The sequence below is a fragment of the Aquarana catesbeiana genome, linkage group LG12, assembly GCF_042186555.1.
Source record: "Aquarana catesbeiana isolate 2022-GZ linkage group LG12, ASM4218655v1, whole genome shotgun sequence".
Classification (NCBI taxonomy): domain Eukaryota; kingdom Metazoa; phylum Chordata; class Amphibia; order Anura; family Ranidae; genus Aquarana; species Aquarana catesbeiana.
In genome coordinates this window covers 194,139,538-194,158,612 of record NC_133335.1, presented here as the reverse complement: position 1 = coordinate 194,158,612, position 19,075 = coordinate 194,139,538, and the positions used below count along the sequence as shown (strand labels likewise).

Here is a 19,075-nt window from a genome sequence, read left to right as displayed (position 1 = left end):
GTCTTTCTTTTTGGGTTTTTCCGGAAAGAGATGGTCATGGATTCTACAGCGCTGGCAGTGTGTGAGAGACAATGCAGCCATCCACCCTGTTGATCGTTCATGAGATCTTCAGTGCAAGTAAAGGCCTTGGCTGGGCTATAGCCACATGCCTTGTTTGCTTGCTATCTGGTAAGCAGGATTTTTTTAAGGTGGAGGCACACTTTTTGATGTGAATCACTGTGATGGCATTGCGATCAAGATCTACCTTATCATTCCGATTATGGACACATATTGTCATGATATGCAATCAAGGATGCATTAATACAATTTGGGACTTTATCAGAGTGGTTTCTCCTTTACTACACATAGAAAAAATGCAAGGGAAAGTGGATAAGTGCATTTGTGCCATAGTGAAGTACCATGGCAGGCCCTTTGGCTAGGAATAAAAAAATCCTCTGGTCTTAGCCAAAAGGCCTGGCCCTAGAGGCAGGTGCGAAAAAAGCATTTGCAGAGTGCAGTGGCCATGGTTCCAAAACCCCACCATGAGAATTATGGCACCCTTGGACTGCTACTTCAGGGGCACATACACCATGGGTTTCTTTCACAGCTTGGCCTTTGGCCAGACAAGCATAGACCCATCTCTACCAGGAAGGCATTAAAACCTAGAGAGCTTAGGGAGAGCCCTACCTACAACCGGGGACAAGCCTGGTGCACCAGGCCAGAACCAACCCAGGAGGAAAAAGGCCCTCCCACCGCCACCCCCATTCCAACCTAATTATATTGGGAATTAATAACTGACTCCCCAGTTGGTGAAGGGCGTCAGGGCTCTAAGAACATATACTGCACTCGATCTTAGCCAAAAGGCAGAGAAGCGATATTTGTGAGGATGATCAAAAGAACCGCGCTAACAGATAAATTATAAGAATGTGAATAAACCACAAACTGCCAAGATTAATGAAAACTAGTCATTAAAAGTACAACACAGTTTGTAAATGAAAAACACACAGTGTAATATATAATCCAAACCAAATTGTGATAAATGAAGACCATTAGTGACTTGAAAATAAAAAATGAATAAAAAATAAATAAATAACGATGACTGAAAGAAGGAAAATCCTTGAGATCAAATAAATACACGGATGGTGATTGAAAAGTTCATCAGCAAGCACCCAGTGAAAAATCCGCCACCTATAAGAATGCACGCTTACCAAAGGCAAGCTTTAAACCAGCCTATATGTGGAAATCCACTCAGTGGGGACAACACCATCAATCTCTTCACAGAGGCAGGGCAACAGGAACTCTCCGTCCAATGATACCGAATGGTCAGCAAGAGGAACCCAAGGAAATAAAAAATACATTCTCCATAGTGTGAATCAGTATGAACTATTTATTAAAATAAAGGTATAATTGCACTTACATCAGAAAGCATGATTAAAAACGTATAAAAATGGAACAGTCGGCCGGCCTGTATTCACCCGTTCACAGTGAGATAGAAATGATGACGTCAGTGCGTCTGCCTTCCGACGTACGTTTCATCCTATTGAACGTTCCTATGACAACGTCCAATAGGGTGAAACGTACGTCGGAAGGCAGACGGGCTGACGTCATCGTTTCTATCTCACTGTGAACGGGTGAATTCGGGCCGGCCGGCTGTTCCATTTTTATACGTTTTTAATCATGCTTTCTGATGTAAGTGCAATTATCCCTTTATTTTAATAAATGGTTCATACTGATTCACACTATGGAGAATGTATTTTTTATTTCCTTGGGTTCCTCTTGCTGACTATTCGGTATCATTGGATGGAGAGTTCCTGTTGCCCTGCCTCTGTGAAGAGATTGATGTGGTGTTGTCCCCACTGAGTGGATTTCCACATATAGGCTGGTTTAAAGCTTGCCTTTGGTAAGCGTGCATTCTTATAGGTAGCGGATTTTTCACTGGGTGCTTGCTGATGAACTTTTCAATCACCATCCGTGTATTTATTTGATCTCAAGGATTTTCCTTCTTTCAGTCATCGTTCTTTATTTATTTTTTATTCATTTTTTGTTTTCAAGTCACTAATGGTCTTCATTTATCACAATTTGGTTTGGATTATATATTACACTTTGTGTTTTTCATTTACAAACTGTGTTGTACTTTTAATGACTAGTTTTCATTAATCTTGGCAGTTTGTGGTTTATTCCCATTCTTATAATTTATCTGTTAGCGCAGTTCTTTTGATCATCCTGATATATGTATTTTTGTTGCCTACAATTAGAACTGCAGCTCAGTCTATTGGGAAGCGCAGTAATCTCTTACTTTTTTGGTTTATAAGCGATATTTGTGGACTTACTAATGTTGATTTTTTATTTACCCATGTGTCACATGATTAATTAGTTAGGAACTTATGTGTTGAGACCTGTCTAAACTTATGGTATAGTCAATCACCATCTTATATCTCACCCCTATAGTCTTTAGCAATAGGAGAACATGAGGACAGGAGGAGGAGGGGAGTGTCATTTACCACTGTGTATACACCCACATGTGTAACTCTATAGTCACATGGGCTACACTGATAAGAAAAGCGTAAAAGAAGAGCTTGGTAGACACATGCAGAACGGAAAAAATTGTTTTGTTTCGGATAGATTCATTATGTTAGTAATTTCCTTTTTGTTGATTCATTTTAGAATTCATTTTGTTTCATTCCATTTTGTTTCGTTTGTTAATTTTCTAACGAATTCCAAATTTTCTGAATTATTTAAATTTGGATTAGTCGAAAATGATCGACCGATTCAAAGCCTGTGTGAAGAATAGCTGGTTGTTAAGATCCAAAGAGCCTGGTATTGGGGGTGGTGTGAACAGACTATATAGGTCATGACACAGGAACAGGAAGGAGTTAACCTTCCTTAAATCTTCCTTAACCACTTGCTGACCGCCTCACGACGATATACGTCAGCAGAATGGCACGGGCAGGCAGAATCACGTACCTGTACGTGATCTGCCTCCCGCGGGTGGGGGGTCCGATCGGACCCCCCCCGATGCCCGAGGCGGTCGGCGTTTGTCCCCCGGCGATCAGAGGTGAGGGGGAGGCCATCCATTCGTGGCCCCCCCCTCGCGATCGCTCCCAGCCAATGGGATCATTTCTCTGCTGCTGTATGCTAAACAGCAGCAGAGGAAATTATGTCATCTCTCCTCGGCTCGGTATTTTCCGTTCCGGTGCCGAGGAGAGAAGGTTGCAATGTGAGTGCACAACACACACAGTAGAACATGCTAGGCACACAATACACCCCCGATCACCCCCCGATCCCCCCCCCCGTCACACTGACACCAAGCAGTTTTTTTTTTTTCTGATTACTGCATTGGTGTCAGTTTGTGACAGTTAGTGTGGTAGGGCAGTTAGTGTAAGCCCCCTTTTAACTCCCCTAATAAAGTTTTAACTCCTTGATCACCCCCCGTCGCCAGTGTCACTAAGCGATCATTTTTCTGATCGCTGTATTAGTGTCACTGGTGACGCTAGTTAGGGAGGTAAATATTTAGGTTTGCCGTCAGCGTTTTATAGCGACAGGGACCCCCATATACTACCTAATAAATGTTTTAACCCCTTGATTGCCCCCTAGTTAACCCTTTCACCAGTGATCACCGTATAACTGTTACGGGTGACGCTGGTTAGTTAGTTTATTTTTTATAGTGTCAGGGCACCCGCCGTTTATTACCTAATAAAGGTTTAGCCCCCTGATCGCCCGGCGGTGATATGCGTCACCCCAGGCAGCGTCAGGTTAGCGCCAGTACCGCTAACACCCATGCACGCAGCATACGCCTCCCTTAGGGGTATAGTTTCTGAATGGATCAATATCTGATCCGATCAGATCTATGCTAGCGTCCCCAGAAGTTTAGGGTTCCCAAAAAGACAGTGTTAGCGGGATCAGCCCAGATACCTGCTAGCACCTGCGTTTTGCCCCTCCGCCTGGCCCAGCCCACCCAAGTGCAGTATCGATCGATCACTGTCACTTACAAAATACTAAACGCATAACTGCAGCGTTCGCAGAGTCAGGCCTGATCCCTGCGATCGCTAACAGTTTTTTTGGTAGCGTTTTGGTGAACTGGCAAGCACCAGCGGCCTAGTACACCCCGGTCGTAGTCAAACCAGCACTGCAGTAACACTTGGTGACGTGGCGAGTCCCATAAGTGCAGTTCAAGCTGGTGAGGTGGCAAGCACAAGTAGTGTCCCGCTGCCACCAAGAAGAAGACAAACACAGGCCCGTCATGCCCATAATGCCCTTCCTGCTGCATTCGCCAATCCTAATTGGGAACCCACCGCTTCTGCAGCACCCATACTTCCCCCATTCACATCCCCAACCAAATGCAGTCGGCTGCATGAGAGGCATTTTCTTTATGTCCTCCCGAGTACCCCTACCCAACAAACCCCCCCAAAAAAGATGTCGTGTCTGCAGCAAGCGCGGATATAGGCGTGACACCCGCTATTATTTTCCCTCCTGTCCTGACAATCCTGGTCTTTGCATTGGTGAATGTTTTGAACGCTACCATTCACTAGTTGAGTATTAGCGTAGGGTACAGCATTGCACAGACTAGGCACACTTTCACAGGGTCTCCCAAGATGCCATCGCATTTTGAGAGACCCGAACCTGGAACCAGTTACAGTTATAAAAGTTATAGTTACAAAAAAAAGTGTAAAAAAAAAAAAAAAACACAAAAAATAAAATAAAAAAAATAGTTGTCGTTTCATTGTTCTTTCTCTCTCTATTCTCTCTCTATTGTTCTGCTCTTTTTTACTGTATTCTATTCTGCAATGTTTTATTGTTATTAAGTGTTCTTGCATAGCAAGACCACTTAGTGTTATCTCACATATATATTATTAAGTGTTCTTGCATAGCAAGACCACTTACTGTTATCTCACATATATATTATTATTCTTATTCTTATTATTATAGCCAAATTTACCACCCTAACTCCTCCCACAATTTTTACACTACATAGACAAGTAATATACCGAAACGTGCGGATTGTTCCCGAATAATGTGCTATTATTTTGTGGAACGTTTCGTCCCATAGGAATGAATGGGGAAGCTAGAGTGGGAGGTGACAAAAGCTGAAAAATCAGAACATGATTTCTAAACTGCCGCCACTCCCTCATTTTCAAGCCCACCTACACAAATCTTATATCAAAACGTTCAGCTATCCCTGCTGCCACTAAACATGTCAAAACATTATGACCGCCCCATGTAAAAAAAAAAATATTTTTGAAAAAAAAAAATAATTTTTGAAAAAAAAAAAAAAAATTTTTGAAAAAAAAAAAATAATTTTTGAAAAAAATAAAAATAAAATCATTTTTGAAAAAAAAATATTTTTGAAAAAAAAATTATTTTTGAAAAAAAAATCTTTTTTGAAAAAAAAATTTATAATTTTTGAAAAAAAAATCATAATTTTTGAAAAAAAAAATCATAATTTTTGAAAAAAATGTTCAGCTCTTTCAGCTAATGATGAGACTTCAACTTTTTTACTACTATTTATACTTTTTAAAATATTAAGCTTTTTAACACTTTTCACAGTTACTCCAGCCACTCCAACCACACAACAGTTACTCAAGCCACTCCACCCAGTTACTCCGCCCACTCCAGTTGTAGAGGCAAGAACACTTTTCACAATTTCCCCAGAAATTGTACCTTTTCTAGTTATTAAGTGTTCTTGCATAGCAAGACCACTTACTGTTATCTCACATATATATTATTAAGTGTTCTTGCATAGCAAGAGCACTTACTGTTATCTCACATATATATTATTATTAAGTGTTCTTGCATAGCAAGACCACTTACTGTTATCTCACATATATATTTAAGTGTTCTTGCATAGCAAGACCACTTACTGTTATCTCACATATATATTCTTCTTATTATTATAGCCAAATTTACCACCCTAACTCCTCCCACAGTTTTTACACTACATAGACAAGTAATATACCGAAACGTGCGGATTGTTCCTGAATGGTGTGCTATTACTTTGTGGAACGTTTCGCCAAATGGTTCACGAAATATCGTCATTTTTGCGGCGAAATTGGTCCCATAGGAATGAATGGGGAAACTAGAGTGGGAGATGACAAAAGCTGAAAAATCAGAACATGATTTCTAAACTGCCGCCACTCCCTCATTTTCAAGCCCACCTACACAAATCTTATATCAAAACGTTCAGCTATCCCTGCTGCCACTAAACATGTCCACGGCTAAGTCATAGTCCTGATAGTTTTCACAATATGACCATTTGTTTGTAACTCACGCCGTCCATTGACATTCATTGAAACTACACTCTAGCCCCCTCCAAATTTGAAGGGCAATTTCTAAACTGCGACTGTGCCTTCATTTTTAATTTTTTACAGACATACTATACATCAAAATCTAGGTCTGGGTCTTGTGATTCTCACAATATAAAGATCTTCGCTGTAGGATGTATAGTTTTTAAAATACGGCCATTTGTTTAGAGGTCATTTCAGGAAATTTTAGCCATTAATCAGAGTGTACTGTTAGTGTTTGTTTTTGTTGCCATGGTTACCAAAGCTTCTGTTATACACAGGGGGGAGGTGGCTGGAGCATCTCAGCTCTGATTACAGAGCCCGGGGGAGGGGACAGACACACCATGTACTGATTTATAATAGAGGAATATGATGGGGCAGTTTTGATGGGGTAATTCTGACGGGGCAGATTTGATGAAGCAGTATTTGGGAAGCATAAACAGGGCATGAGCGTTGCTAGGAAACAGTGGTTGTAAACACAAGATGCTGACACCCCAAATGCATGTGACTTCATCTGCTAGACTTGATAATGCTTGTAGACTCCTCCCACAGTTTTTACACTACAGAGACAAGTAATATACCGAAACGAGCGGATTGTTCCCGATTGGTGTGTTATTACTTTGTGGAACTTTTTTCGCCGAATGGTCCACGAAATGACGTTTTTGCAACGAAATTTTTCCCATAGGAATGAATGGCGAAATGTTCAAAACTAGAGTGGGAGGTGACAAAAGCTGACAACCCCCTGATTAGCCAAAACATTATGACCACCGCATGATCAGCCAAAACATTATGACCACCCCATGTAAAAAAAAAAAATATTTTTGAAAAAAAAAAAATTCATTTTTGAAAAAAAAAATATATTATTGAGAAAAAAAAAATATTTTTGAAAAAAAAAAAAAATATTTTTGAAAAAAAAAATTTATTTTAAAGAAAAAAAAAATTTTGAACCAAAAAAATTCATTTTTGAAAATAAAATTATTTTTGAAAAAAAAAAATCATTAAAAAAAAAATAATTTTTGAAAAAAAAAATCATTTTTGAAAAAAATGTTCAGCTCTTTCAGCTAATGATGGGACTTCAACTGTTTTACTACTATTTATACTTTTTAAAATACTAAGCTTTTTAACACTTTTCACAGTTACTCCGCCCACTGCACCCAGTTACTCCGCCCACTCCAGTTGTAGAGGCAAGAACACTTTCACAATTTCCCCAGAAATTGTACCTTTTCTAGTATTAAGTGTTCTTGCATAGCAAGACCACTTACTGTTATCTCACATATATATTATTCTTATTATTATAGCCAAATTTACCACCCTAACTCCTCCCACAGTTTTTACACTACATAGACAAGTAATATACCAAAACGTGCGGATTGTTCCCGAATGGTGTGCTATTACTTTGTGGAACGTTTCGCCGAATGGTTCACGAAATATCATCGTTTTTGCGGCGAAATTGGTCCCATAGGAATGAATGGGGAAACTAGAGTGGGAGATAACAAAAACTGGAAAATCAGAACATGATTTCTAAACTGCCGCCACTCCCTCATTTTCAAGCCCACCTACACAAATCTTATATCAAAACGTTCAGCTATCCCTGCTGCCACTAAACATGTCCACGGCTAAGCCATAGTCCTGATAGTTTTCACAATATGACCATTTGTTTGCAACTCACGCCGTCCATTGACATTCATTGAAACTACACTCTAGCCCCCTCCAAATTTGAAGGGCAATTTCTAAACTGCGACTGTGCCTTCATTTTTAATATTTCAGAGACATACTATACATTAAAATCTAGGTCTGGGTCTTGTGATTCTCACAATATAAAGATTTTCGCTGTAGGATGTATAGTTTTTAAAATACGGCCATTTGTTTAGAGGTCATTTCAGGAAATTTTAGCCATTAATCAGAGTGTACTGTTAGTGTTTGTTTTGTTGCCATGGTTACCAAAGCTTCTGTTATACACAGGGGGGGAGGTGGCTGGAGCATCTCAGCTGATTACAGAGCCCGGGGGAGGGGACAGACACACCATGCACTGATTTATAATAGAGGAATATGATGGGGCAGTTTTGATGGGGTAATTCTGATGGGGTAATTCTGATGGGGCAGTTTTGATGAAGCAGTATTTGGGAAGCATAAACAGGGCATGAGCGTTGCTAGGAAACAGTGGTTGTAAACACAAGATGCTGAGACACTCCAAATGCATGTGACTTCATCTGCTAGACTTGATAATGCTAGTAGACTCCTCCCACAGTTTTCACACTACAGAGACAAATAATATACCGAAACGAGCGGATTGTTCCCGATTGGTGTGTTATTACTTTGTGGAATGTTTTGCCGAATGGTCCACGAAATGACGTTTTTGCGGCGAAATTGGTCCCATAGGAATGAATGGCGAAATGTTCAAAACTAGAGTGGGAGGTGACAAAAGCTGACAACCCCATGATCAGCCAAAACATTATGACCACCCCATGATCAGCCAAAACATTATGACCGCCCCATGTAAAAAAAAAAATATTTTTGAAAAAAAAAAAAAATTTTTGAAAAAAGTAAAAAAATAATTTTTGAAAAAAAAAATCATTTTTGAAAAAAAAATATATATATTTTTGAAAAAAAAAATATTTTTGAAAAAAAAAAATTATTTTTGAAAAAAAAAAATATTTTTGAAAAAAAAATTTCTTTTAAAAAAAAAATTATTTTTGAAAAAAAAATATATTTGAAAAAAAAAATATTTTTGAAAAAAAAAAATTATTTTTGAAAAAAAAATTACTTTAAAAAAAATAATAATTTCGAAAAAAAAAATATTTTTGAAATAAAAAAATTCATTTTTGAAAAAAAAAATTACCTTTGAAAAAAAAAATTACCTTTGAAAAAAAAAATTACTTTTGAAAAAAAAAATCATTTTTGAAGAAAAAAAAATCATTTTTGATTAAAAAAAATTCATTTTTGAAAAAAAAAATTACTTTTGAAAAAAATGTTCAGCTCTTTCAGCGAATGATGGAACTTTTTTACTACTATTTATACTTTTTAAAATATTAAGCTTTTTAACACTTTTCACAGTTACTCAAGCCACTCCACCCCACCCAGTTACTCCGCCCACTCCAGTTGTAGAGGCAAGAACACTTTTCACAATTTCCCCAGAAATTGTACCTTTTCTAGTTCTTATTATTATAGCCAAATTTACCACCCTAACTCCTCCCACAGTTTTTACACTACATAGACAAGTAATATACCGAAACGTGCGGATTGTTCCCGAATGGTGTGCTATTACTTTGTGGAACGTTTCGCCAAATGGTTCACGAAATATCGTCGTTTTTGCAGCGAAATTGGTCCCATAGGAATGAATGGGGAAACTAGAGTGGGAGATGACAAAAGCTGGAAAATCAGAACATGATTTCTAAACTGCCGCCACTCCCTCATTTTCAAGCCCACCTACACAAATCTTATATCAAAACGTTCAGCTATCCCTGCTGCCACTAAACATGTCCACGGCTAAGCCATAGTCCTGATAGTTTTCACAATATGACCATTTGTTTGCAACTCACGCCGTCCATTGACATTCATTGAAACTACACTCTAGCCCCCTCCAAATTTGAAGGGCAATTTCTAAACTGCGACTGTGCCTTCATTTTTAATATTTCAGAGACATACTATACATCAAAATCTAGGTCTGGGTCTTGTGATTCTCACAATATAAAGATCTTCGCTGTAGGATGTATAGTTTTTAAAATACGGCCATTTGTTTAGAGGTCATTTCAGGAAATTTTAGCCATTAATCAGAGTGTACTGTTAGTGTTTGTTTTGTTGCCATGGTTACCAAAGCTTCTGTTATACACAGGGGGGAAGGTGGCTGGAGCATCTCAGCTGATTACAGAGCCTGGGGGAGGGGACAGACACACCATGTACTGATTTATAATAGAGGAATATGATGGGGCAGTTTTGATGGGGTAATTCTGATGGGGCAGTTTTGATGAAGCAGTATTTGGGAAGCATAAACAGGGCATGAGCGTTGCTAGGAAACAGTGGTTGTAAACACAAGATGCTGAGACACTCCAAATGCATGTGACTTCATCTGCTAGACTTGATAATGCTTGTAGACTCCTCCCACAGTTTTTACACTACAGAGACAAGTAATATACCGAAACGAGCGGATTGTTCCCGATTGGTGTGTTATTACTTTGTGGAATGTTTTGCCGAATGGTCCACGAAATGACGTTTTTGCGGCGAAATTGGTCCCATAGGAATGAATGGCTAAATGTTCAAAACTAGAGTGGGAAGTGACAAAAGCTGACAACCCCATGATCAGCCAAAACATTATGACCACCCCATTGATCAGCCAAAACATTATGACCGCCCCATGTAAAAAAAAAAATATTTTTGAAAAAAAAAATTATTTTTGAAAAAAGTAAAAAAATAATTTTTGAAAAAAAAAAATCATTTTTGAAAAAAAAAAAAATATTTTTGAAAAAAAAAATATTTTTGAAAAAAAAAATATTTTTGAAAAAAAAATTACTTTTAAAAAAAAAAATTATTTTTGAAAAAAAAATATATTTGAAAAAAAAAAATATTTTTGAAAAAAAAAATTACCTTTGAAAAAAAAAATTACTTTTGAAAAAAAAAATCATTTTTGAAGAAAAAAAAATCATTTTTGATTAAAAAAAATTCATTTTTGAAAAAAAAAATTACTTTTGAAAAAAATGTTCAGCTCTTTCAGCGAATGATGGAACTTTTTTACTACTATTTATACTTTTTACAATATTAAGCTTTTTAACACTTTTCACAGTTACTCAAGCCACTCCACCCCACCCAGTTACTCCGCCCACTCCAGTTGTAGAGGCAAGAACACTTTCACAATTTCCCCAGAAATTGTAGCTTTTCTAGTTAAGTGTTCTTGCATAGCAAGACCACTTACTGTTATCTCACATATATATTATTAAGTGTTCTTGCATAGCAAGACCACTTACTGTTATCTCACATATATATTATTCTTATTATTATAGCCAAATTTACCACCCTAACTCCTCCTACAGTTTTTACACTACATAGACAAGTAATATACCGAAACGTGCGGATTGTTCCCGAATGGTGTGCTATTACTTTGTGGAACGCTTCGCCGAATGGTTCACGAAATATCGTCGTTTTTGCGGCGAAATTGGTCCCATAGGAATGAATGGGGAAACTAGAGTGGGAGATGACAAAAGCTGGAAAATCAGAACATGATTTCTAAACTGCCGCCACTCCCTCATTTTCAAGCCCACCTACACAAATCTTATATCAAAACGTTCAGCTATCCCTGCTGCCACTAAACATGTCCACGGCTAAGCCATAGTCCTGATAGTTTTCACAATATGACCATTTGTTTGCAACTCATGCCGTCCATTGACATTCATTGAAACTACACTCTAGCCCCTTCAAATTTGAAGGGCAATTTCTAAACTGCGACTGTGCCTTCATTTTTAATATTTCAGAGACATACTATACATCAAAATCTAGGTCTGGGTCTTGTGATTCTCACAATATAAAGATCTTCGCTGTAGGATGTATAGTTTTTAAAATACGGCCATTTGTTTAGAGGTCATTTCAGGAAATTTTAGCCATTAATCAGAGTGTACTGTTAGTGTTTGTTTTGTTGCCATGGTTACCAAAGCTTCTGTTATACACAGGGGGGAAGGTGGCTGGAGCATCTCAGCTGATTACAGAGCCCGGGGGAGGGGACAGACACACCATGTACTGATTTATAATAGAGGAATATGATGGGGCAGTTTTGATGGGGTAATTCTGATGGGGCAGTTTTGATGAAGCAGTATTTGGGAAGCATAAACAGGGCATGAGCGTTGCTAGGAAACAGTGGTTGTAAACACAAGATGCTGAGACACTCCAAATGCATGTGACTTCATCTGCTAGACTTGATAATGCTTGTAGACTCCTCCCACAGTTTTCACACTACAGAGACAAATAATATACCGAAACGAGCGGATTGTTCCCGATTGGTGTGTTATTACTTTGTGGAATGTTTTGCCGAATGGTCCACGAAATGACGTTTTTGCGGCGAAATTGGTCCCATAGGAATGAATGGCGAAATGTTCAAAACTAGAGTGGGAAGTGACAAAAGCTGACAACCCCATGATCAGCCAAAACATTATGACCACCCCATGATCAGCCAAAACATTATGACCGCCCCATGTAAAAAAAAAATATTTTTGAAAAAAAAAAATAATTTTTGAAAAAAGTAAAAAAATAATTTTTGAAGAAAAAAAAATCATTTTTGAAAAAAAAAAAAATATTTTTGAAAAAAAAAAATATTTTTGAAAAAAAAATATTTTTGAAAAAAAAATTACTTTTAAAAAAAAAATATTTTTGAAAAAAAAAATATATTTGAAAAAAAAAATATTTTTGAAAAAAAAAATTATTTTTGAAAAAAAATTACTTTAAAAAAAAAAAAATAATTTCGAAAAAAAAATAATTTTTGAAATAAAAAAATTCATTTTTGAAAAAAAAAATTACCTTTGAAAAAAAAATCATTTTTGAAGAAAAAAAAATCATTTTTGATTAAAAAAAATTCATTTTTGAAAAAAAAAATTACTTTTGAAAAAAATGTTCAGCTCTTTCAGCGAATGATGGAACTTTTTTACTACTATTTATACTTTTTAAAATATTAAGCTTTTTAACACTTTTCACAGTTACTCAAGCCACTCCACCCAGTTACTCCGCCCACTCCAGTTGTAGAGGCAAGAACACTTTCACAATTTCCCCAGAAATTGTACCTTTTCTAGTTCTTATTATTCTTATTATTATAGCCAAATTTACCACCCTAACTCCTCCCACAGTTTTTACACTACATAGACAAGTAATATACCGAAACGTGCGGATTGTTCCCGAATGGTGTGCTATTACTTTGTGGAACGTTTTGCCGAATGGTTCACGAAATATCGTCGTTTTTGCGGCGAAATTGGTCCCATAGGAATGAATGGGGAAACTAGAGTGGGAGATGACAAAAGCTGGAAAATCAGAACATGATTTCTAAACTGCTGCCACTCCCTCATTTTCAAGCCCACCTACACAAATCTTATATCAAAACGTTCAGCTATCCCTGCTGCCACTAAACATGTCCACGGCTAAGCCATAGTCCTGATAGTTTTCACAATATGACCATTTGTTTGCAACTCACACCGTCCATTGACATTCATTGAAACTACACTCTAGCCCCTTCAAATTTGAAGGGCAATTTCTAAACTGCGACTGTGCCTCCATTTTTAATATTTCAGAGACATACTATGTATCAAAATCTAGGTCTGGGTCTTGTGATTCTCACAATATAAAGATCTTCGCTGTAGGATGTATAGTTTTTAAAATACGGCCATTTGTTTAGAGGTCATTTCAGGAAATTTTAGCCATTAATCAGAGTGTACTGTTAGTGTTTGTTTTGTTGCCATGGTTACCAAAGCTTCTGTTATACACAGGGGGAAGGTGGCTGGAGCATCTCAGCTCTGATTATAGAGCCCGGGGGAGGGGACAGACACACCATGTACTGATTTATAATAGAGGAATATGATGGGGCAGTTTTGATGGGGCAATTCTGATGGGGCAGTTTTGATGAAGTAGTATTTGGGAAGCATAAACAGGGCATGAGCGTTGCTAGGAAACAGTGGTTGTAAACACAAGATGCTGAGACACCCCAAATGCATGTGACTTCATCTGCTAGACTTGATAATGCTTGTAGACTCCTCCCACAGTTTTTACACTACAGAGACAAGTAATATACCGAAACGAGCGGATTGTTCCCGATTGGTGTGTTATTACTTTGTGGAATATTTCGCCGAATGGTCCACGAAATATCGTAGTTTTTTGCGGCAATATTGGTCCCATAGGAATGAATTGCGAAATGTTCAATGTCATTTAATTGGTGTCCTATTACCTTGTGGAACTTTGTGAAAAGCTGAAAAATACCAGTGTGAATCCGGCCTCAATGTCATTTAATTGGTGTGCTATTACTTTGTGGAACGTTTCGCCGAATGGTTCACGAAATATCGTCGTTTTTGCGGTGAAATTGGTCCCATAGGAATGAATGGTGAAATGTTCAAAACTAGAGCGGGAGGTGACAAAAGCTGACAACCCCATGATCAGCTGAAACATGACCGCCCCATGAAAAAAAAAAAAATATTTTTGAAAAAAAAAAATATATATTTTTGAAAAAAAAATATATATTTTTGAAAAAAAAAAATTATTTTTGAAAAAAAAAATTATTTTTGAAAAAAAAAATTATCTTTGAAAAAAAAAAAATATTTTTGAAAAAAAAAATTGTTTTTGAAAAAAAAATTATTTTTGAAAAAAAAAATTATCTTTGAAAAAAAAAAATATTTTTGAAAAAAAAAATTGTTTTTGAAAAAAAAAATATTTTTGAAAAAAAAAAAATATTTTTGAAAAAAAAAATTATTTTTGAAAAAAAAAAAATTATTTTTGAAAAAAAAAATTACTTTAAAAAAAAATAATTTCGAAAAAAAAATTATTTTTGAAAAAAAAAATTATTTTTGAAAAAAAAAAAAAAAATTTTTGAAAAAAAAAAATTCAATTTTGAAAAAAAAAAATTACTTTTGAAAAAAATGTTCAGCTCTTTCAACTAATGATGGAACTTTTTTACTACTATTTATACTTTTTAAAATATTAAGCTTTTTAACACTTTTCACAGTTACTCAAGCCACTCCACCCCACCCAGTTACTCCGCCCACTCCAGTTGTAGAGGCAAGAACACTTTCACAATTTCCCCAGAAATTGTAGCTTTTCTAGTTCTTATTAAGTGTTCTTGCATAGCAAGACCACTTATTGTTATCTCACATATATATTATTCTTATTATTATTATAGCCAAATTTACCACCCTAACTCCTCCCACAGTTTTTACACTACATAGACAAGTAATATACCGAAACGTGCGGATTGTTCCCGAATGGTGTGCTATTAAAAAATATTTTTGAAAAAAAAAAATAATTTTTGAAAAAAATAAAAAAATAATTTTTGAAAAAAAAAAAAAAATTTTTTGAAAAAAAAAAAATATTTTTGAAAAAAAAAAATTACTTTTGAAAAAAAAAAAATATTTTTGAAAAAAAAATTACTTTTAAAAAAAAAATTATTTTTGAAAAAAAAAAATATATTTGAAAAAAAAATATTTTTGAAAAAATAAAATTATTTTTGAAAAAAAAATTACTTTAAAAAAAAAATAATTTCGAAAAAAAAATTATTTTTGAAATAAAAAAATTCATTTTTGAAAAAAAAATTACTTTTGAAAAGAAAAATTCATTTTTGAAGAAAAAAAAATTCATTTTTGAAGAAAAAAAAATCATTTTTGAATAAATAAAATTCATTTTTGAAAAAAATAATTACTTTTGAAAAAAATGTTCAGCTCTTTCAGCGAATGATGGAACTTTTTTACTACTATTTATACTTTTTAAAATATTAAGCTTTTTAACACTTTTCACAGTTACTCAAGCCACTCCACCCCACCCAGTTACTCCGCCCACTCCAGTTGTAGAGGCAAGAACACTTTCACAATTTCCCCAGAAATTGTACCTTTTCTAGTTATTAAGTGTTCTTGCATAGCAAGACCACTTATTGTTATCTCACATATATATTATTCTTATTAAGTGTTCTTGCATAGCAAGACCACTTACTGTTATCTCACATATATATTATTCTTATTATTATAGCCAAATTTACCACCCTAACTCCTCCCACAGTTTTTACACTACATAGACAAGTAATATACCGAAACGTGTGGATTGTTCCCGAATGGTGTGCTATTACTTTGTGGAACGTTTCGCCGAATGGTTCACGAAATATCGTTGTTTTTGCTGCGAAATTGGTCCCATAGGAATGAATGGGGAAACTAGAGTGGGAGATGACAAAAGCTGGAAAATCAGAACATGATTTCTAAACTGCCGCCACTCCCTCATTTTCAAGCCCACCTACACAAATCTTATATCAAAACGTTCAGCTATCCCTGCTGCCACTAAACATGTCCACTGCTAAGCCATAGTCCTGATAGTTTTCACAATATGACCATTTGTTTGCAACTCACGCCGTCCATTGACATTCATTGAAACTACACTCTAGCCCCCTCCAAATTTGAAGGGCAATTTCTAAACTGCGACTGTGCTTTCATTTTTAATATTTCAGAGACATACTATACATCAAAATCTAGGTCTGGGTCTTGTGATTCTCACAATATAAAGATCTTCGCTGTAGGATGTATAGTTTTTAAAATACGGCCATTTGTTTAGAGGTCATTTCAGGAAATTTTAGCCATTAATCAGAGTGTACTGTTAGTGTTTGTTTTGTTGCCATGGTTACCAAAGCTTCTGTTATACACAGGGGGGAAGGTGGCTGGAGCATCTCAGCTGATTACAGAGCCCGGGGGAGGGGACAGACACACCATGTACTGATTTGTAATAGAGGAATATGATGGGGCAGTTTTGATGGGGTAATTCTGATGGGGCGAAATTGGTCCCATAGGAATGAATGGCGAAATGTTCAAAACTAGAGTGGGAAGTGACAAAAGCTGACAACCCCATGATCAGCCAAAACATTATGACCACCCCATGATCAGCCAAAACATTATGACCGCCCCATGTAAAAAAAAAAATATTTTTGAAAAAAAAAAATAATTTTTGAAAAAAGTAAAAAAATAATTTTTGAAAAAAAAAAAAACATTTTTGAAAAAAAAAAAATATTTTTGAAAAAAAAATTACTTTAAAAAAAAAATTATTTAAAAAAAAAAAAAATATTTTTGAAAAAAAATTACTTTAAAAAAAATAATAATTTCGAAAAAAAAATTATTTTTGAAAAAAAAAATTACCTTTGAAAAAAAAAATTACTTTTTAAAAAAAATCATTTTTGAAGAAAAAAAAATCATTTTTGATTAAAAAAAATTCATTTTTGAAAAAAAAAATTACTTTTGAAAAAAATGTTCAGCTCTTTCAGCGAATGATGGAACTTTTTTACTACTATTTATACTTTTTAAAATATTAAGCTTTTTAACACTTTTCACAGTTACTCAAGCCACTCCACCCCACCCAGTTACTCCGCCCACTCCAGTTGTAGAGGCAAGAACACTTTCACAATTTCCCCAGAAATTGTACCTTTTCTAGTTCTTATTATTATTATAGCCAAATTTACCACCCTAACTCCTCCCACAGTTTTTACACTACATAGACAAGTAATATACCGAAACGTGCGGATTGTTCCCGAATGGTGTGCTATTATTTTGTGGAACGTTTCGCCGAATGGTTCACGAAATATCGTAATTTTTGCGGCGAAATTGGTCCCATAGGAATGAATGGGGAAACTAGAGTGGGAGATGACAAAAGCTGGAAAATCAGAACATGATTTCTAAACTGCCGCCACTCCCTCATTTTCAAGCCCACCTACACAAATCTTATATCAAAACGTTCAGCTATCCCTGCTGCCACTAAACATGTCCACGGCTAAGCCATAGTCCTGATAGTTTTCACAATATGACCATTTGTTTGCAACTCACGCCGTCCATTGACATTCATTGAAACTACACTCTAGCCCCCTCCAAATTTGAAGGGAAATTTCTAACCTGCGACCGTGCCTTCAATTTTAATATTTCAGAGACATACTATGTATCAAAATCTAGGTCTGGGTCTTGTGATTCTCACAATATAAAGATCTTCGCTGTAGGATGTATAGTTTTTAAAATACGGCCATTTGTTTAGAGGTCATTTCAGGAAATTTTAGCCATTAATCAGAGTGTACTGTTAGTGTTTGTTTTGTTGCCATGGTTACCAAAGCTTCTGTTATACACAGGGGGGGAAGGTGGCTGGAGCATCTCAGCTGATTACAGAGCCCGGGGGAGGGGACAGACACACCATGTACTGATTTATAATAGAGGAATATGATGGGGCAGTTTTGATGGGGTAATTCTGATGGGGCAGTTTTGATGAAGTAGTATTTGAGAAGCATAAACAGGGCATGAGCGTTGCTAGGAAACAGTGGTTGTAAACACAAGATGCTGAGACACTCCAAATGCATGTGACTTCATCTGCTAGACTTGATAATGCTTGTAGACTCCTCCCACAGTTTTCACACTACAGAGACAAATAATATACCGAAACGAGCGGATTGTTCCCGATTGGTGTGTTATTACTTTGTGGAATGTTTTGCCGAATGGTCCACGAAATGACGTTTTTGCGGCGAAATTGGTCCCATAGGAATGAATGGCGAAATGTTCAAAACTAGAGTGGGAGGTGACAAAAGCTGACAACCCCATGATCAGCCAAAACATTATGACCACCCCATGATCAGCCAAAACATTATGACCGCCCCATGTAAAAAAAAAATATATTTTTGAAAAAAAAAAATAATTTTTGAAAAAAGTAAAAAAATAATTTTTGAAAAAAAAAAAATCATTTTTGAAAAAAAAAAAAATATTTTTGAAAAAAAAAATATTTTTGAAAAAAAAAAAATTATTTTTGAAAAAAAAAAATATTTTTGAAAAAAAAATTACTTTTAAAAAAAAAATTATTTTTGAAAAAAAAATATATTTGAAAAAAAAAAATATTTTTGAAAAAAAAAATTATTTTTGAAAAAAAAATTACTTTAAAAAAAATAATAATTTCGAAAAAAAAAATATTTTTGAAATAAAAAAATTCATTTTTGAAAAAAAAAATTACCTTTGAAAAAAAAAATTACTTTTGAAAAAAATGTTCAGCTCTTTCAGCGAATGATGGAACTTTTTTACTACTATTTATACTTTTTAAAATATTAAGCTTTTTAACACTTTTCACAGTTACTCAAGCCACTCCACCCC

General features: G+C 35.5%; 1 pseudogene; it reads right to left on the bottom strand.

The window, feature by feature from the left end:
* Positions 1-754: 754 nt before the first annotated feature.
* LOC141114666 (U2 spliceosomal RNA) lies at positions 755-855 on the bottom strand (annotated as a pseudogene).
* Between the last annotated feature and the right edge of the window lie 18,220 nt (positions 856-19,075).